The 21437-nt window shown below is 44.8% G+C and overlaps 1 protein-coding gene across 6 annotated transcripts in view; it reads right to left on the reverse strand.

Moving 5' to 3' along the window:
* LOC140399196 (disabled homolog 2-interacting protein-like) overlaps nucleotides 1-21437 on the reverse strand; it is a 1161885-nt gene that overhangs the window by 657851 nt on the left and 482597 nt on the right. The gene's annotated exons all lie outside the window — the stretch shown is intronic.

Here is a 21437-nt window from a genome sequence, read left to right on the forward strand (position 1 = left end):
TTCCGAAACTCTTCAGCAGGTCTTGAGCCCACTACTATCAAAGGCTGAGGTGTCAAAATCGAAATTGACACAATCTTGCTGGCTTTTTCTTGTAATGTATCGGTGCCTTTACTGTACAAACCAGAAATCAGAGTGTTAAGAATTTTTAAAAACCCAATTGTTTCCAGCTTTTAAAAAATTCTCACCTGGCTATTTCCTAAAGTATTCAGGCAGATCAAACATTCATCCCATACCATAAATAAACTTGAACAGTTTTTAAAAAGATCTACAAAAGATCTATCTTTTGGCTTCTGTCCATTGACTTCAATAGATTAAATTACCTGCACTGCACTGTTGCACAATTTTTTGATGTGCACTGCTGACAACTGAAGTTCACCACTGTCAGCATGTACTCAGAAAAGTACTCCCAAAGAATGGTAATAAAAACCTTCAGAAATACATGTTATGAGCCTACTCAATAGTACTGCAAGTAAATGGTTTCCAGATTTGGTCTGTGCTGAATTAGTGAGGGCAACAGTACAATTGGCCTCTATGTTCACAGTTTGGATTGTGGACACATCAGTCAAAGTTCTTGCTTCTGTCTACTTTCCAAGCGCCTCCTTGTAGGAGAATGATCAGAAGTGATCAGTGGCTGATTGTATTATCAAGCTCGGTTGTGATTTTGTTCACACATGAAGAATGGATTTAAAGACATATGAAAGGTCTGCTGGCACTCATGGAATTGCACAACAAAATGCAGGAAAAATGAGAGAAAAGGTGGAAGGCAATAGGTAGTAAAAAAACATTCCAGATCATATTTCTTTGTTCATTCCAAATCAAATGTCATTAATTGTATTTCTTAAGATTTTCTGTAAAATTAACACACAAAGAAATATTCCATATCATCCATATTAGGACGAGAGACCCTGGCCTAGAAATCAGTTAACAAGCACCTAAAGCTCTATGATGACAGACAACAATGGGCGGCACGGTAGCACAGTGGTTAGCACTGTTGCTTCACAGCTCCAGGGTCCCGCGTTCGATTCCCGGCTTGGGTCACTGTCTGTGCGGAGTCTGCACGTTCTCCCCGTGTCTGCGTGGGTTTCCTCCGGGTGCTCCGGTTTCCTCCTACAGTCCAAAGATGTGCAGGTTAGGTGGATTGGCCATGCTAAATTGCCCTCAGTGACCAATAAGGTTAAGTGGGGTTACGGGGATTGGGTGCAGACTCGATGGGCCGAATGGCCTCCTTCCAAACTGTAAATTCTATGACTTAACACAGATTGCAAAAACTAGCTACGGGATTCTCTGTCGGTGGGATCCTCCGCCCCGCCCATGCAGTGCACCCATGCCCATGCACTTCCCAATGGCGTGGGGTGAGAAACCCTATTGGCCGGCTGTGGGAATGGGGAATTCCGCTACCAGCGGTGATGCGCCGCACCAGAAAACGGGGCTGGCAGGACGAAGAATCCCACCCTACGTTTCTTGAATAGTTGCAAAGATTTTTGGAACAAAGGGAGGAGTAGCCAGATGATGTAGTAAATGAGTACATGTTCTTTCACCTCTGGGATTTGGGTTTGAATTTCACCTAGATTTTGATGGGACTGAAGCTTTCATTTTGGAGACTGTTAAAGCTAAAATGTATAAATGGGGCATGTATAAGTAGTATTACTGGGATTGGATGGAGGTGTGGCCTTAAGTTGGGTGCTTTTTCCAAGGGCCGGTGCAGACTTGATGGGCCGAATGGCCTCCTTCTGCACTGTAAATACTATGATTTCAAGCCAGAAGTGTGCCACTTGCCATATTGTTTAGGGCCTTTCAGTAAATGTTCAGGCATGTGCAATGGCCCTAACACCTGGTTCACATGTCCTTGCCAAATTGGTCTGCTAATGACCGATGTAGCATGCATTACGCTTTCTGTTTCTTTAAGGGTGCACCAGTCAGGCCAGTCATCGTTAAAAGGAGTGCTGAACGTTACCAAGACAAGTTTTGCATTTTCAGGGATGAGAACGGTCAAAGACAAAATAGTCTGAAAATTAATAGCCAAAGACAAAAAGGTATGAATTTTTTCTGTGACAAGGAATCATATACACATAATAGTGCAAAGTGGGAAAGCCTCTGCAGCAAGGAGGGGCTTGAAAATTGTAGAATTTTTAAATAATCTGTGATGAAATGTAAACGCTTTTCGGCCACTTCAGATGGGTGATTTTGCAAAAGTACATGCGATGGATGCAGTTGGCTAATTTTTCAATTCTAAATCTCACAGTCACTTGATCTGGCCAGGATGCTGAATTTCCAGTTACATTATAAAGGAACAGAATAAAAGCCCCATCAGATATCAGTGCTATCCGAGAGAGTGGGAGTGGGGAGAGGGGAATGTGGAAGCATTGGGAGGCAGTCTTCTGAGCATTAACCACAGTGTAACCACATCACATCTCTATGTGAGAGCCAAGTCTCGTCCAATGTGGGAGGACAGCCAGATATGGGGCTTTGGGAGTAGATACAGAGCAGATTTGAGAATGCCACACCCCATCTTCCTCACTAACTGCACTCCCACACCAATGGTCCACAAAGTCTGCACAACCAATACTGTACCTGGGCCACGATCCACACACTGACCGAGCAATCATCTCGCTCAACATCCCCACATCTGGTGAACAGATAATTAATTGATGGTTTAACTCAGTATCACTAAAAGAGAAAGCAACTAAGTTAGTGCCCTCCACTTCTCTGGGAGTGGCTCGAGTTGCAGATGTGTTTGGCAGCCAGGTCCGGCCTGTCGCAAGGTTGAGTAACAGCTCCCCTGGGCCAGCTCTGGCCTCATTAGTGGTAAAGATTCCCTCCTCTTTTTTTATTTTCTACTTCTTCATTTCAGACTCCTAGAAGAGGGTAAGGATTGGTGACCGCACAGCCAAATATCTCCTGCATGGTGGCCATGTGACTGACCAGAATAACTGCTCCAGATTGCAATGCTTTATTAATTACATTGTTACGGTTTGTTAATGTCAATTACATTGAATGGGAAACAGGTGATGGGTATTTCAACACCAAGTAGGGGATAGCTGGGGTACCGGGTGTGTGTGAGGAGTGTTGACATTGAACAAAGTCAATAAACTCTTCCAGCAAGAAACGGCTGTATATCTTATTTTTGGCTTCACCAAATGCTGTAGATCCTATCAACACAGTAATCACAGGTTCTCTCTCTCTCTCTCTCCCACCTTTGCTGCTACTCCAAACATAGATTCTGTCCCTGGAGGAGCAGTAGGAACGGGAGATAAGGGACCTATGATTGGAAGAGCTGGAGCCACAAATGGGTGTTATGAAAATAAAGGTAATCTTAAGGGATTAATATTTGTATTGCTACACATTAGAAATAAGGTATAACTTTAGTGGGTTTAATTTAATGTTTCTATGGAAGGAAGGGTAAAACCTATAGTTAGATTCATGCTGGACAAAGGTGTTTGTACGTGTGAGGGGGTTGGTTTCAATTCCAACTGTGCTTCTATTGTGCTTAGAGAGTGTTACGTTGTGAAGAGTAAATAAATGGCAGAAGCATGTGGGTGTTGCTTAGCAACTAGGGGCTTTTTAAGGTATGAAGGCTTTCAAATTTTAGTTTTTGGCTGAATTTGGTTGGAGTTGATGATCGTTCACTGGGAAGTGCTGGTCTCTCAACTCAGCTAGAAGATAGTTTAGATAGGACAAGGGAACTGCAAAAGGCAGACTTTCCAAAGAACCAAATGCAGTTCAGACAACTGGGAAATTGGGACATAAGAGAATGTCTTGGGAAGATTGAATTTCAGGGAACAGAGACCAAGGTATTGTTCAGGAGAATAGACATAGAATTTATAGTGCAGAAGGAGGCCATTTGTCCCATCGAGCCTGCACCAATCCTTGAAAAGAGCACCCAAACCGCCACCCTATCCCCATACCTAGTAACCCCACCTACCTTTTTTTTTTCCCCAAGGGGAAAGTTTAAAAAAAAAGTGTTCTGAGTTGAAGGGACAGTTGCAGTAATAGTGGGAAAGCAAACTTCAAAGGTAAATCAAAAGTATGATGCCATTTTAATATAATCTGGGAATTGATAGTTAAAGCTATTGTGAACCGTTTTACAACAGTCAAGACAAAAAAATGCTGAAGGAGAAGTGGTAAAACCTGGATGTTGGATTCTTTGTTGTCTAAAAGAGTCATTTGGAAACCTTAAGACTGGATTTCAGAATGCAAACCGCTGATGCAAAGCTGTGCTGTGAAAGAAGATTTTAGAGCATATTTTCTGGGAGTGGAGAGTTTCCAATCATCTGGGGGGATTCTGAGGAGAAATCCACAGTTTCAGGTATTAATTTGAGTTCAGCGTGGAATGTGTATTTTGACACAGCCAGTCTGCGTTTAAAGGTACTGAGACCATTGTAGCTTAAAATATGCTTTGTAATCCATGTTAACCTTAAAATCTATGTAAATGGGAATAAAGGAGTATTGTATCATAATCTAATTCTAAAATAATTCAATAAAAGAAAAATTCTTGTTGTTAAAAAACTAATTTGTGGTCCTGTGACTCTGTTTTAAAGATTGTGCATTCCACGGGCAGGATTCTCCAATCCCGCGGCAGAGTGTCCACGCCGCCGTAAACGCCGTCGACGACGGAGTCAACGGGCCGTTCCCACATCTAATTCTGGCCCCTACAGGGCGCCAGCACAGTGCTGGAGCGGTTTGTGCTGCTGCAGGTCCCGGCGCGAACGGATCCGCGCATGCCCGGTTGCGCCAGTGAGGACATGCGCAATGGCGCAGGCGCCAACACGCTGACCCCGACGCATCATGGCGCAGGGCTACAGGGGCCGGCGCGTAGGAAAGGATGCCCCCATCCACAGAGGCCGGCCCGCTGATTGTGGGCCAGGTCACATCGGAGCCCCCCCCACACACAGGCCGCCACTTGACCCTTGCACGCCAAGGTCCCGCCGGCCCAGACCAGGTTAGAATGGCACCGGCGGAACTCGGCTCTTTTCCTCCGGTCGCTCGGCCCAGTAGGGCCGGAGAATCGACGGGCCGCCCGCGTAGAACGGCCTGCAACCGGCGCCGCGCCAACCACCCCGGCGCCAATGGCATGCGGAAAATCGCATGTCGGCATCAGGGCAGCGTGGCCCGTTCGCGGGGATTCTCCCGCCCAGCGCAGGACTGGGAGAATCCCGCCCCACGTTTTAAAGATTATGTGCTTCTGAGCCAGGGTTCCATTCTGGGATCTTCTTGTTGAACTGGGATCTACTGAACTGGGATCTAACAGTGTCTCTGTCTCTCTTGTACTCGCTGCTTCCCCAATCAGAACACGGCAGTCAGCTCCCAATCTCACTGACAGTGGTTGCTTTTGTTAAGCACTGTATTAGCCCCAAAGCCAGAGTACATAACAAAAATGGTGGATTTCTGTAATATCAATGTCAGGAATTTGCCAAACGGCAGAAATTTCTCATTTCTGTATTTGTTACTTAATCTATTGTTGTACCAGGATGTGCAGTGTTGCTCATCCAGGTTCCACAATAAGACCGTTACCTCCTTCCCAATAGTCTGCACTCTCTCTGAGATATAATGAGCTGGTCAAGGCCAGCCATTTGCCACAACTGGTGGACGGTCTTTGGAGACACAAATGTTGCTCACAATTCACTGATACTGATCGGCAGGTGGACCAACTTGCAGAATCGTGTCCCAATTCAGGCGCAATCCAATATTTAACTAGAGCTCAGAAGTGGAGAATGTTTTCAATTATGCAGCCACTTGTCTCGTCATAGCTCTACAGAAGGCAGATGTCCAAGCTATAAGGACTAGTTCATAATGCTTAAGCACATAGAATTCAAATTCCACATTTGCCAGTTGAAAAAAAAAGCTCTGAAGCTATTCAATGCCAAGTGGGCATGATCACTGAACAATTAAGCAAACAGATATAACTTAATTTTATGGTACAACATTTAAATCTATGAGGCAAATAAACTGCAAAATTTGTAGTACGTAGTTTTAGAATCAACCAGGGTCTCACAACTTCCTGTTCCATCACTGCCACCATCAGGAATAGAGTAGAAATATTTGTACTTTTTTATGGCATGATTCATATTCTAAAAAAACAATGACTAGATAATTCCTGAATCACAAGGTTGTGAGTGAAATGTGCTCAACCTTCTGGTTTGAAACATAACTCACTTTGTTACTTTTGATTTTTAAATAAGCTTCTACATTTTTGTTTAGTTTTCTATTCATTTCAACGACTTCATGTATGAGGTCGTTGGGGCAGCACGGTAGCATTGTGGATAGCACAATTGCTTCACAGCTCCGGGGTCCCAGGTTCGATTCCCGGCTTGGTTCACTGTCTGTGCGGAGTCTGCACATTCTCCCCGTGTGAGCGTGGGTTTCCTCCGGGTGCTCCGGTTTCCTCCCACAGTCCAAAGATGTGCAGGTTAGGTGGATTGGCCATGCTAAATTGCCCTTCGTGTCCAAAATTGCCCTTAGTGTTGGGTGGGGTTACTGGGTTATGGGGATGGGGTGGAGATGTTGACCTTGGGTAAGGTGATCTTTCCAAGAGCCGGTGCAGACTCGATGGGCCGAATGGCCTCCTTCTGCACTGTAAATTCTATGATGAGTAAAGTATACTCCCTACAATTCATGTTAGTGGTTTTTGCTCTTTCCAAAGGTGTCCGGAAGCATCTACTTTGAATGCCTTCTGGGTTTAGGCATGGTGCATGATATCTAGGATATTCTGGGTGCAAGAGAGGTAGGAAAAATGAAACAATAAGGAAAATCCTAATATTATTATTGAAGCTACAGAGAGAACAGATTCTATGATGGAAATAAAAAATAAGGTATAAAATTTTGAAACATCACAAAAGAACAATCATCAGTCCTGATGTTTGCATGATGAGTGCATGTTGCATTATATAAAAGAGGTAAAAGATGCCCAAAGCAGAGCATTACGAATATATTCAAGTGAAATGCAAAATTAATTGCCACGTGTTTCATTTTAACAAGGTCTAAGCTGTATTTGTTGAAAATTCAATCATTTTAAAGATTTATTCAGCAAACCACTAAATAAATTCTTTAAATAAATACATGTTAGATAGATAACCAGTGTTTGAAAATTAATTAAATGTGTCCATTGTTCACTCTTTATATTAAACTTTGAACAAAAGCAGATGCTACCCAGTGGAACTTTCATTAACGGAATCTGGCATCGCTGGCAAGGCCAGCATTTACTGTCAAGAGTTCTTGAGAAGGTGGTGATCAGCCACCTTCTTAAACCACTGAGTAAGATGGGAACAGTTAACTGCCAAGCTTTTGTTTAAATTCAAACCAGATAGGTTGACTCTGATTGGTGAAGGCATTATGTTATGAACCCTGCTGGTGTTGAATGCGAGGGAATCCCAAAACACAGAAGGGAAACTTGGAACACTGGTTCTTAAATTATTTATTTTCCCGATTTTGATCAAATAAGAGAAAAGAGATAAAACCCGATGGGGAAAGGGGTCAGTCCTGTTGTAAATTATTCAAATAACGAAAGATTTTTTTAAACTTTAAAACACACAAGAAAGGCACAGTAACAAACAACATTTACAATGATTGCAATAATGGTTATCCAGACAGCATGCTTAAATTACACCTCCCAAATTAAAATGTATCTGCTTTTCTGAACTCCAAATATATACCTGTCCCAAAACAACATCCCATAAGTTTGAACACTGACCAAAAAATTACCACACAGAACCTGTAGCTTTCTTTTGGGAGCTTTTCCGGTTAATGTACAACTTATAGGGTCCCACGTCTTTTGCTTTCCTTTTTGCACAACAGTTTGATTCTCTCTGAGAGAGTTTTGCTTTACAACTGAGCGTGGCTATCACCTACTTCCCTAGACTGCTGGTCTCCACTTTGCTTAATAAAGTATTTGTTTCACCCTGCTACCAGGTTAATCTGCATCTCACAAGCCATCGGTACAGCTAAATCCACATCAGTTTCTTTTTTATCCAATTCTTTACTTTAAATTTCATTCCAACTTCTTAACGATTGCCATGTGGGAATGAACCAGGGAATGACTGCCCCCAGCTTTTGATTAAGTTGAAAAAGGAACAATGCATGGATATGTTCTGTCTGTTTGCAAAGAGCAGGGCCTGTGTGTAGGTTGAAGCTAGACATCCACATACATGCCCTGCCTTCTGCAAACCGAAAGAACATATCTACATATTGTACCTTTTTCAACTAAACAAAAGCTTGGGGGAGGGCAGCCATTCCCTTGTTGATTCCCCATTGTAATGCCTTGCCCAGAGTCAACCTGCCTGGTTTGAATTTAAACAAAAGGCTTGGTAGTTAACTGTAATTATCCATTACGACACCTTAACCAATCAAGAGTACACTTGCCAGCCAAACAGCACCGTATAAATTGTTATTCACTTTGAAATGTAGTATGCTTGTGGATCGGTCCTGATAAAGCTTTTCATCTTGCACTTGACAGCATGTCTCTTTATTCAGCAATTCTCATGTTTTGTACTATCAAGCGACTATGAGTAAAATATGCAAAATTGGTTTTGTGTGTACAATTTCAGGTACTTTCTACCACCTAGCAGGACAAGGGCAGCAGATGCATGAGAACACCACCTCCTGCAGGTTACGCTCCCAGCCACACACTATCTTGATTTGGAATTACAGTGCTGTTCCTTCAATGTTGCTGGGTCAAAATCCTGGATTTCCTTTTGTTTTGTAAATTTAGAGTATCCAATTATTTTTTCCAATTCAGGGGCAATTTACATTGGCCAATCCACCTACCCTGTACATATTTTGCTTGTGGGGGTCAGACCCACGCAGACACAGAATGTGCAGACACCACACAGACAGTGACCCGGAGCTAGTATCGAACCTGGATCCTCAGCGTTGTGAGGCAGCAGTGTGCTAACCACTGCGCCACCATGCCGCCATTAGATTTTCCTTCCTAACAGCACTGGGGGTACACTTACACCACATGAATTGCAGTAATTCAATCAAGTGGCTCACCAAAACCTTTTCATGGGCAATCAGGAACAAGCAACAAATGCTGGCCCAGCCAGCGACACAAATATCCTGTGAAAGAATTAAAAGAGACAGCTACTGCAGGAGTTTAGTCATCTAAAACACACAGGTTTATCAAACAGCAGTATGAAACACAGTCAATTATCTATCATAGTTAGAATCATAAAAGTAGTATAAGAGAAAATTCACAATGTTTAATTACAAACTCTAAAAATTTAATGAATTGTCACTATAACCATATAGGCATAGATTTTAATGGAGTCACGGAAACTCTGTGCTTAATCCAAAATGATGCAAGCACCCTGGATCCAGAAATCTCACATCCTTTTGTCACCTGTAGGGGAACCAGGCAGGATATGACTCGCATGTGGGTAAACCCCAAACCCTGCAGGGCCATGTGAACTCCATGCTGAGTTCAAAGGAATGCCATTTTTGCTGGAACAAGGTCCCACCCCATGGTGTGAAACCTATGGGTTGTTAAGTGTAGATGTTCATAAAAGACAGATAAGATCAGTGGAACTATTAAGCCATCACTTTTTTTGGGGGGAGGGAGGGACAGCCTGCCTTTGTTTCAGAGCTGAATGAAAATTGATGCGTCAGTTTCAATTGCTATTTGTTGACATAACCTTAAGGTTATCATCATAGCATTATTACTGCTTCCACAGCCTTTCATTACCAATGGGGAGGGGGGCTGTAAATTCACAGTTACTGACAGCTCCAAGAGGTTACTAAGGGATTAGCTGTGGGGTTAAGTATGAGGTTAAGAGATCAACTGAGGTTATGAATCTAAATGTTTTCTTTTATAAGGAATTAGTTTAGGGCCATTTAAATGTATTTAATTTGCTACTATCAATTAGAGCTTTTTATATAGTGGTTTTTAAATATACTTAAAACTTTATTTCATCTCAGTGTGGCTCCTGAGGTCTTCCTAGATACTAGGCGAATTGGCATGGAGGGTATAAAGTCAAATGGTGGGGATGGGTTGCATGAGTCTGCACTAAATTGGCATCTGGGCTATAAGGGGCCACGGGATGATTGGAGAGGCATGGGCTGGCATATGAGGGACCACTGGGGATATGAGGGCCGAATGGGGGTGGGTGGGGGCATGGATTGGCACTTGAGCATGTTCCTATGAACATGTGACAGTTTTTGCAGTATCTGCTCTACAACGGACTATTTATTTCAAAGACATCTCTTCGGATTAAATGGAGGTAATTGGTGGGAGTGTGGTGGAGCTGGTGGAGAGAAACACTGTTGTGCTCACTCTGCTTTTACCTGCATCCTTCTTTGGGCAGCATTGCATTTGATGGGGAATCGGAAACATTTTACGTAAAGGTTACTGCTTTGAGTGATTCATAAGCTGGAGGAAGCAGCTAGTCAAGTAAGGGAAGCCAAATTAATCAAACAATCTGAGACAATTACATCAGTGGCACCAATGTACATTGTTTATAGTAAAGGTGCCTTGAGATACTCCAAAAGGCATTGTTTGAATATTGGGGTAGACAATACTCATTTGTTTCCTATGTTTCAGTACATTGCCCTGTTAAGCAGCTGACAGGAGTTATTTCTTCCTTAAGTATGAGATCACTAAAATTTTGTAAGGGAGTCTTTGGGATTAATGAAGTACCAACCTCAAATTAAGGAACTTCTGTGAGCAGCATCTTCCTGACAATGTTAATGTGGCAGCTGGGCCTGCCTCTGTGAGCACAGACTCTTGATCCGGGGAGGCATAAATGACCGGGCAATTCGCAGGTCTTACTCCACTGACGCGCTCCCCTTTTGTTTTTTTTTACAAAAGCCAGCGTGGAGAAAATCAACTCACACAGGTATGTTATGGAAAACAATAACCGCTATCTGAAATGGATGAATGTTCTTGCCCTGCAAGCAACCAAAATGTGTTCAGAGGCATCTCACAAACTTCAGCTTCAGTGTGCAATCCATCCTGAGCTCTGTGAATTCCCCTTGTTCTTTTAATGACAATGTCTTTGATGGTTAAAAAATTGAACGAAATAGATCATGTACCCAGTCAGTCTACCAGGAGAGGCACATTCAAACTTCTCTGGTAGTGTTTTAAGATATGTGGAGATGAGGAGAGTATGGTTTTTCGAGCAGCATTCCCTGATGCCAGCTTGAACATTACAATCGACCCACTTGCCACCTTTTCCTGCCAAAAGGGCCAGTTTTGATCTGAAGCCTTTAAGTTCATCTGTGACAGTCAGGATGTTATCATTTTCCCTGCTTTTTCACATTCAGCTCATTCAGATGGCTGAATATATTTGAAACATATGCAAATCTAGCACACCAAGAACCGTCAAATACTAAATCTCTGTGCGGCAATTCATGCAGAGTCGAAAACTCTTTCAGCGTGTTACAAAGCTCAGAAACATGAGAGGAGACCTTTCCCCAAGACAGCCATCACACTCTTGTGTGCATCACTGAACACTGGTACTCTGTTCCTATCTCTTTACACCAAGATAGTAAACAACTTTGCATAATTTGCAATTTTCACTGCTTGGTTTAATACTGGAGTTAGAACAGATGACATTGTTTTGTCAATAAGGGCTTCACAGTGCAGGGCACAGCGGCTGACCTGGATGTCAGAATTCTTTTCCTTCACCTCACTCACAAATCCTTTGACTTTTCATGTCATGAATGCTGCTCAGTCAGTGCAGATGCTATTGCTATTAGACCAGTTAAGATTGTTTTCCTCCAAATATGCAGTTATGACATGAAAAATTTCCACTCCGGTCACATGGTTGGGCGATTCCTTGCAAAATAAATTCTCTTTGATAGAATCCCCATCAACCTATCTGACATTGGCTAAGAGCTAGCAGTGTCCGCTCATATCTTTAGAGTCATCAATCTTCAGGGCAAACTTTCCACTCATTTCCAATTTCTTCTGAAGCATTTGTTCTATATCCACTATTTCACCAAGTTATTATATTATCAGAAAGAGCAGCATCAGATCCCAACACTGCTCTCTCAATACTTCTGCATACCGGCAGAATTAGGGTTTCAGCAATGGCGTACAGGTTCTTTCATTTCGTGATGAGCTCAGCCACCAGGTAAACCAATTTTTCATGTTCAATAAATATTTTATTTCTTGCTGTTAAAACTAATTTGCAGTCCTGTGACTCTTTTCCTCCATGTTTTTAAAAAAAGTAAACGTCACGGTCTTTTGAGCCAGGGTTCCATTCTGGGATCTTCTCGTCTAATTGGAACATTAACTGGGATCATAACATTACTTGGTCCAGTGCAGATTTTGAGAGCTTCGCCTTGCAAATTAGGCTTTCTGGAACAGGGCAAAAGGCATCACCAGATCACGAAAATCCAAAGGCCAAATAGCTATCGCTGTACTGTCTGCGTACAAACCTCGATTTATTTTTTCCTGAAGTTCTGTTCTTTTGGCCACATCTGAATCAGAGCAAGGTTCTTTGCTTCTCTTCAAGAACTTATGATGTGGAGATGCCGGCGTTGGATTAGGGTGAACACAGTAAGAAGTCTTACAACACCAGGTTAAAGTCCAACAGGTTTGTTCGAATCACTAGCTTTCGGAGCACAGCTCCTTCCTCCAGGTGCTTTCACCTGAGGAAGGAGCTGAGCTCCGAAAGTTAGTGATTCGAAACAAACCTGTTGGACTTTAACCTGGTGTTGTAAGACTTCTTACTGTGCTCAACCCATCCCAACGCCGGCATCTCCACATTATGACCTTCAATGTGTTCAAGAACTTTTCCATGACAAACTGTGGTTGAACACACTATATTACACAATAAATGCCCTCTCGTATCAACTTAATTTCAGCTCTTCAGTCTTGCTAAGTAGAACACTGCTGCTCAAAAGGTGTACCCTTGCCCGTACACCCTCCAGCATTGAGTTACCAGCCTTCAGTTGCTTTCCCGGATCTTGAGGGTATCTTCAATCACTAGGTTTCTCCCGAGCCCACTTCACTCAAGATCTGCTCCTCACAGCTCTAATTGGAACCTGCACCTCCTTTTTGTAGTTTTACTGGTTCCTGTTTTATACCTTTGTCTTCTTCCATTACTGGGAACTTTGTTTTTTCACATCTCCCTGTCCTCTCTTCTGGTTCTTTTTCCTCTTCCCATCTCCCTAGCTTCTTCCAGGGTTTTTGTATCCTTTTGAGATTTTACTTGCAGGTGCGTAGGGCCTCTTTCTTTAGCTCGGTGGTTGGCATCGCCAAGTCCAGAGGGACCTTGGGTCTCCTGTGCATGCTGTCGGAAACTGGCTACACATCCATAGTTCAGATTTTTAACGTTCTCAGGCCCATGTACACACATCAACGTAAAAATAAAAATCTGAACCGTGCGCGCGAGGCACCTTCTTGGTCAGTGCATGTGCAGGAGATCTAAAGATCATTAGGACTTGGATGTGCCAACCACCGAGCTGAAGACAAAGCTTAGTTTTAGTTTATTAAATCATTTTTTTCAATTATTTTGATGTCACGGCACACCAGTGTGCCATGACGCACCGGTTGGGAACCACTGTAGGATGCTGGCAGGTATTTCATTCCTCTGCACTTCTGTCACTGTATCAGGGACCCAATTACATTCTGTCAAGAGTTTGAATAATATGTATAGATTTATTCTTGTAATGAGGATGATTGCTGCATGGTCGTGTTTATTCTCTGCTGCCATGAGAATTAGTGAGCCTCTTTTGTGAATCACTAGTCCTTGTGGTGCTAATGCTCCTTCAATGGTGCTCCAGAACCTGCCTTTTTCATGAATTAACTAAATTAACACAAGAAATTGGCAAGATTGTTTGGAAGGTAGAAGGTGAATCATAAACAAACTGTCCAAAATAGCAATTATAGGATATGAAGGAAAACCCTCATCTTCTTCAGAAAGGGTAATTGTCCAAAGGCTCAACGTGGTTCTTGGGGGGCAGCTTTGTGTGGCAGGAGTGGGCTGGTAGAGAACCTTTGTTTTCCGAATGATTAGCCTCAGGCCCATTCTCTCATGTGCAACAGTTCCAAGAAACTACAAAAGGTTGTGAATGTAGCCCAATTCATCACGCTAACCAGCCTCCCATCCATTGACTCTGTCTACAATTCCCGCTGCCTCAGAATGGCAGCCAACATAATTAAAGACCCCATGCACCCTGGACATACTCTCTTCCATCTTCTTCCGTCAGGAAAAAGATACAAAAGTTTGAGGTCACATACCAACCAAGTCAAGAACAGCTTCTTCCCTGCTGCCATCAGACGTTTGAATGGACCTACCTTGTATTAAGTTGATCTTTTATCTATACCCTAGCTATTACGGTAGCATTACATTCTACAGTCTCTCCTTCTTTCCCTATGTATGGTATGAGTTGTCCTTGTAGCATGCAAGAAACAATACTTTTCACTGTATACTAATACATGTGACAATAATAAATCAAATCAAATCAATGTGCCAGTGCAATTTTTGGACGCATGACGAATAGAGTATTCGAAGACCGTGTGGACCTCAAACCCAGACCAAGTTCATAGTCTACAGAGAAGCGTGTTCCCCGCCCTCCTGTATGCATCAGAAACATGGACACTGTACAGCAGACACCTCAAATCCTTGGAGAAAATTCACCCTCTGCAAATCCACTAGCAGGAGAGGTGTACCAACATGAGCATCCTCTCCCAGGCCGATATCAGGACAGTGGTCACGCCCGTCCATCTGTGATGGAGGCCAAATGTAAACTGCAGATGGAGCGTGTAGAATCCAGAGCGTTCCACTCACCCACCTTATCAAGCACCACCTGCCAAACCTGTGACAGAGTTTGTGGATCGAGGATTGGACTGTTCAGCCTCCACAGATCGCATCCCCCGGAGTGGAAGCAAGTCATCCTCAATGCTGAGGGGTGTGCCCAAGAGAGAGAGAGACTATTTGTTTCCAATTGCTGTTTGCGATCTAAACATTTTGGCAGTTCTGCTTAATTAATAAATAAAATTATATAAAAGCCTTGGTACATATAAGTGGTTTTGTTTAATTGCACGAAATAAAGATACAGAGCAAATGCACTGCTCAATTCGTGAAGAGTCCACTAATATGCATTTGAGAGATTTTCTACTACAATATTCTTCTCGGTCATCTGTCTGCATCATTGTTTCTGTGGCTGAGATGAATGACAAGTCGAGTAGAATGCTAAAAATGTGATTTAGCTGAAAAGCCATCACTACTGAGAAAATTGCTTTTATTATTACCTAGCTGATGTCAGTCGGAAATGGTCTTTCCTGAGCAGCAAGTAATAGAATGGAGAGAGACCATTATTTGCTGATCTCAGAAAGTACAGGCTAAAGCTTGCACAAATTGATGAAGAGGTTTGTGCCTATACCAATCTCAAGCTGATTGGTAGAAGTTCATGAAAAATATCTGATGTGAGTCACCCTCAGCATCCTTTTCTTCCATGAAAGAAGTGCATGGATTCCACTATTCATCTTGCCTCAGTCATAGAATCATAAAATTTACAGTGCAGAAGGAGGCCATTCGGCCCATCGAGTCTGCACCGGCTCCTGTAAAGAACACCCTACTTAAGCCGCCACCCCATCCCGGCAACCCAGTAACCCCACCTCACCTTTTTTTGACACAAAGGGCAATTTAGCATAGCCAATCCACCTAACCTGCACATCTTTGGACGGCGGGAGGAAACCAGAGCACCCGGAGGAAACCCACGCAAACACGGGGAGAACGTGCAGACTTCGCACAAACAGTGACCCAAGCCAGGAATCGAACCTGGAGCTGTGAAGCAACAGTATTAACCACTGTGCCGCACAAACCAGCTTAGAACCTTATCACTCGGACATAGAAATTAAGGGTATAAACCTGCATTGAGCAGTCAACAATATTAAAATTGAAATATTTCCCTTTCTTTGAAATGATGGAACAATCTGAAACAAACTACAGTTTTTGGGCAACAATGTTCAAATGTACATTCCAGATTACAGACGCAGTATTCTCAACCTTCGATCTTCTATCACAGCCTATCTTGAATCATTTATGTAATCTTCAAATATTATAAGTAAATACACAGGAGCATTTGTGGCAAAGATTTCTTTTCAAAGGTCTTAAAGGATGAAATTACCACGTGCAGTTAAAAAGAAAACTAGGAAATCAGCATTTGATTTAAAAAGGAACACTTGTGCTCAATAAATCTTAGAATTATATGGTAACTGGGAAAAATGCAGTGGATTTAGTATATATGGATTTCAGAAACACTTCTGACAAACCAACATACTGAATTTATTTTTAGACAAGAAATACAAGATATGGAGGTGGGCAAAGATTGAAATCTGGATTAAAATTGGCTAGAAAAAAAAAAAGGGGGGGGGGGGGGTTCCGGGTAATTTTTCACATTGGATGGAAGTGGATAGTTATGTCCCCCAGTTCTGTTTACTGCGCATATCCATCATTTGAATGGGGGCCTAGAGGAAGAGAGATCAACATTTGCAGATCATAGCAAAAGATAGTGAATAGTTACTTCTTCAGAAGACAAAGGGAGTTGCAAGGTATCATTTATAGGATGGGAGTACTGGGCTAAAAGGTAGGAGGTGGAATTGAACATCAGCAAGTGTGAGGTGATGTACTTTGGTTACAATAAAAAACAGCAGTAATGATACCTCTGAATGGAAGTAGGCTCTGTACTTTGGAAGTGCAGAGGGATACGAGGGTCATAGAACATTAATGACAGCACCATGAGGTTGAGAAAAGACTGAAAGATAATGAAATTCAGGGTTTTATTAAGAGAGATATATAAATGTGAAATACAAGTAACGGTGACATCAAAACCTAACTAAAACCTCAATTAGTGATGAGTGCAGTATTAAGCTTCACACAGTAGGAAGGATATTGAGGTTCACAAGTTGCTTGCTAGTAAGTACGAGAAAATATAGATATTAAGAATGGTTTGAAAACCATAATTTTTTCATTAGTACAATGCAGCTCTGGCGTGATGCAGCAAAACCCGCAGCAGGGCTGGAGAGCCATTCAAATCTTTGTTCACTTCGGTGGGACCAGAAGATCCATCGATGTGAAGGGCTGCAAAATTTCAGCTTTCAGAACCACACCAAATATATAAAAGATTAATTGGAAGAAATTTACAACAGCAGGCAGGAGAAATGTCATTACAGAGTTATGAGATGACGGAATTCACTCCCAGAGTTAGAGACTAAAGCAAAATCACAATATTCCGGTTCGATAGAATAGGTAGAAAAATGAAAAGGGGTGCAGAGATGTGGAGGAACCGAATGGGTAAATGAGATTTGACCTGTTTGCTCATCACAGAGAGCAAGTTGATGTAAGGCGTGATTCAAAAGCCTCATCGTGCCCGATTTGGTGACGTGACAAGGTCGCTAATCTCACAAGATTCGCAATGTTTGCGACATCTCGCGAGATTCATCCGAACCTCACGACATGTCGTGATCAGGATCTCGCCCTCACTGGGCAAGATTCAGATATACATATTTAAATGAGCCATTGGGTGCATTAAATATGTCTGTGCCGGATTCAGCCAGGGTCCGGGAACTAATGGTCTTGTCAGTGAGGGTGGCCCCCAGGCTCTTCCTTTGGCACCTTGGCACCCTGGGATTACCAGCCTGGCACCTTGGTACTGTCACCCTGACAATGCCAAGGTGCCCAGTGGCAATGGGAGGGTGCCTGGGCAGTAGTGCCAGGGTGCCTGAGGGGCACTGCCAAGGCTCAGGGCCTGCGAGGGTCCATGCTCTTTGAAAGGGGAATGAGGGGAGGGTTATGAAGGGTTGGAGGGGTGAAGGGTGGTTATGAAGGGTCCTCATGACTTCCGGGTGCGGCGATGACCAGCTGAGTCGCACGTTTCGGCAGCTCCCGGTGGAACGGACTTTTGGGCTCTTAATAAGAGCCCCAACGGCAATTTTAACGGCTAAAAGTACTGTGCGGTGAACCAGAAGGGAATCCCCCCTGGATACGGATGGAAAAAGGAGAGGAAGGTGGCCGGATTGCGGTGGATCCTTTAGAGCAGCGGCAAGGAAGGCAAGCAAAAACCAAGATGGCGTCGGAAGGTGGCAGTTTAATATGGGGCCCTGAACAACACGAGTTTTTGAAACGCTGCGTGGAAGAACTCAAAAAGGAAATGAAGAAGGAGCTGTTGGCCCCGATATTACAGGCGATCGTAGGGCTAAAGGAGGAGCAAAAGACCCAGGAGCGGGAGCTTCGGGTCGTGAAGGCAAAGGCTGCCGAGAATGAGGACGACATACAGGGCCTGGTGGTGAAGACGGAGATGCACGAGGCACACCATAAACGATGTGTGGAAAGGCTGGAGGCGCTGGAGAACAACGCGAGGAGGAACAACCTAAGGATTCTTGGCCTTCCTGAAGGTGCGGAGGGAGCGGACGTCGGGGCATATGTGAGCACGATGCTGCACTCGTTAATGGGAGCGGAGGCCCCGGCGGGTCCGCTGGAGGTGGAGGGAGCATACCGAGTGATGGCGCGAGGACCGAGAGCAGGAGAAATTCCCAGAGCCATAGTGGTGAGATTCCTCCGTTTTAAGGACATAGAGATGGTCCTTAGATGGGCAAAGAAAACTCGGAGCAGTAAGTGGGAGAACGCGGTGATCCGCGTATACCAAGACTGGAGTGCGGAGGTGGCGAGAAGGAGGGCGAGCTTTAATCGGGCCAAGGCGGTGCTTCACAAAAAGAAGATAAAATTCGGAATGCTGCAACCGGCAAGACTGTGGGTCACATATCAAGGGAGGCACCACTACTTTGAGACGGCGGATGAGGCGTGGACTTTTATCGTGGAAGAAAAATTGGAATGAGCGGGTTATTAAAAAAAAGAACGTTTGAAACAAAGTGGTGGGGCGAGTATGGGGGGCGAAGAAGGGGGGAAAGAGGAGTTTTATGTTATTAATCCTGCGATGTGGTAACTTTTCTCTCTTCCACAGGAGGTGGTGGGGGGAGGAAAGGAGGTGGAAGAGATGGGGCGTTGGCCATTGGGGGCGGGGCCAAGGGGGAAGCGCGGGCTCGGTTCCCGCGCTATGATAATCATGGCGGGAATAGGGAAGCAGGAAGGAGGGGGCATCGCACGGTGCGAGCCGAGGTCACGGGCGGAAGCCGAGGTCGGCCAGAGTTTGCTGACTTCTGGGAGCAACGTGGGGGGTGTAACTACGCTAGTGGGGGATCTAGCGGGGGGGTGGGAGGGGGGAATTATTGGGCTGCTGCTGCTGGGGAGAGGGGGGAGCTGGTATGGGGTGGGATGGGCGGGGGGGGCACCGCCTGGGGGGGACACAGCTGCGTGGGAACCGGGTGAGGAGCTGGAAAAAGGGGATGGCTAATCGACAAGGGGGGGGGGGGTAAAAAGCCCCCCAACCCGGCTGATCACGTGGAACGTGAGAGGGCTGAACGGGCCGATAAAGAGGGCACGGGTACTCGCACACCTGAAGAAACTTAAGGCAGACGTGGTTATGTTACAGGAAACGCATTTGAAACTGATAGACCAGGTGAGACTACGCAAAGGTTGGGTGGGGCAGGTGTTCCATTCGGGGCTAGATGCGAAAAACAGGGGGGTGGCTATATTAGTGGGGAAGCGGGTAATGTTTGAGGCAAAGACTATAGTGGCAGATAGCGGGGGCAGATACGTGATGGTGAGTGGCAAACTACAGGGGGAGACGGTGGTTTTGGTAAACGTATATGCCCCGAACTGGGATGATGCCAATTTTATGAGGCGTATGCTAGGACACATCCCGGACCTAGAGGTGGGAAAGTTGGTAATGGGGGAGATTTCAATACGGTGTTGGAACCAGGGCTGGACAGGTCGAGGTCCAGGACTGGAAGGAGGCCGGCAGCAGCCAAGGTGCTTAAAGATTTTATGGAGCAGATGGGAGGAGTAGACCCGTGGAGATTTAGCAGACCTAGGAGTAAGGAGTTTTCGTTTTCTCCTATGTCCACAAAGTCTATTCGCGAATAGACTTTTTTGTTTTGGGAAGGGCGTTGATCCCGAAGGTGAGGGGAACGGAGTATACGGCTATAGCCATTTCGGATCACGCTCCACATTGGGTGGACTTAGAGATAGGGGAGGAAACAGAAGGGCGCCCACCCTGGAGAATGGACATGGGACTAATGGCAGATGAGGGTGTGTGTCTAAGGGTGAGGGGGTGCATTGAAAAGTACTTGGAACTCAATGACAATGGGGAGGTCCAGGTGGGAGTGGTCTGGGAGGCGCTGAAGGCAGTGGTTAGAGGGAAGCTGATATCAATAAGGGCACATAAAGGAAAGCAGGAGAGTAGGGAACGGGAGCGGTTGCTGCAAGAACTTCTGAGGGTGGACAGGCAATATGCGGAGGCACCGGAGGAGGGACTGTACAGGGAAAGGCAAAGTCTAAACGTAGAATTTGACTTGCTGACAACGGGTACTGCAGAGGCACAGTGGAGGAAGGCACAGGGTGTACAGTACGAATATGGGGAGAAGGCGAGCAGGTTGCTGGCCCACCAATTGAGGAAAAGGGGAGCAGCGAGAGAAATAGGGGGTGTGAGGGATGAGGAAGGAGAGATGGAGCGGGGAGCGGAGAGAGTGAATGGAGTGTTCAAGGCATTTTATAAAAAATTATACGAAGCTCAACCCCCGGATGGGAGGGAGAGAATGATGGGCTTTCTGGACCGGCTGGAATTTCCCAAGGTGGAGGAGCAGGAAAGGGTGGGACTGGGAGCACAGATTGAAATAGAGGAAGTAGTGAAAGGAATTAGGAGCATGCAGGCGGGGAAGGCTCCGGGACCGGATGGATTCCCAGTTGAATTTTACAGGAAATATGTGGACTTGCTCACCCCGCTACTGATGAGGACCTTTAATGAGGCAAAGGAAAGGGGACAGCTGCCCCCGACTATGTCTGAGGCAACGATATCGCTTCTCCTAAAGAAGGAAAAGGACCCGCTGCAATGCGGGTCCTATAGACCTATTTCCCTCCTAAATGTAGACGCTAAGATTCTGGCCAAGGTAATGGCAATGAGGATAGGGGATTGTGTCCCGAGGGTGGTCCATGAGGACCAAACTGGGTTTGTGAAGGGGAGACAGCTGAATACGAATATACGGAGGTTGCTAGGGGTAATGATGATGCCCCCACCAGAGGGGAAGCGGAGATAGTGGTGGCGATGGATGCCGAGAAAGCATTTGATAGAGTGGAGTGGGATTATTTGTGGGAGGTGCTGAGGAGATTTGGTTTTGGAGATGAGTATGTTGGATGAGTGCAGCTGTTGTATAGGGCCCCAGTGGCGAGTGTGGTCACGAATGGACGGGGATCTGCATACTTTCGGCTCCATAGAGGGACAAGGCAGGGATGCCCTCTGTCCCCATTACTGTTTGCGCTGGCGATTGAGCCCCTGGCAATAGCATTGAGGGGTGCCAAGAAGTGGAGGGGAGTACTTAGAGGAGGAGAAGAACACCGGGTATCTCTGTATGCGGATGACTTGTTATATGTAGCGGACCC

Source organism: Scyliorhinus torazame, chromosome 22 (assembly GCF_047496885.1).
Source record: "Scyliorhinus torazame isolate Kashiwa2021f chromosome 22, sScyTor2.1, whole genome shotgun sequence".
Classification (NCBI taxonomy): Eukaryota; Metazoa; Chordata; class Chondrichthyes; order Carcharhiniformes; family Scyliorhinidae; genus Scyliorhinus; species Scyliorhinus torazame.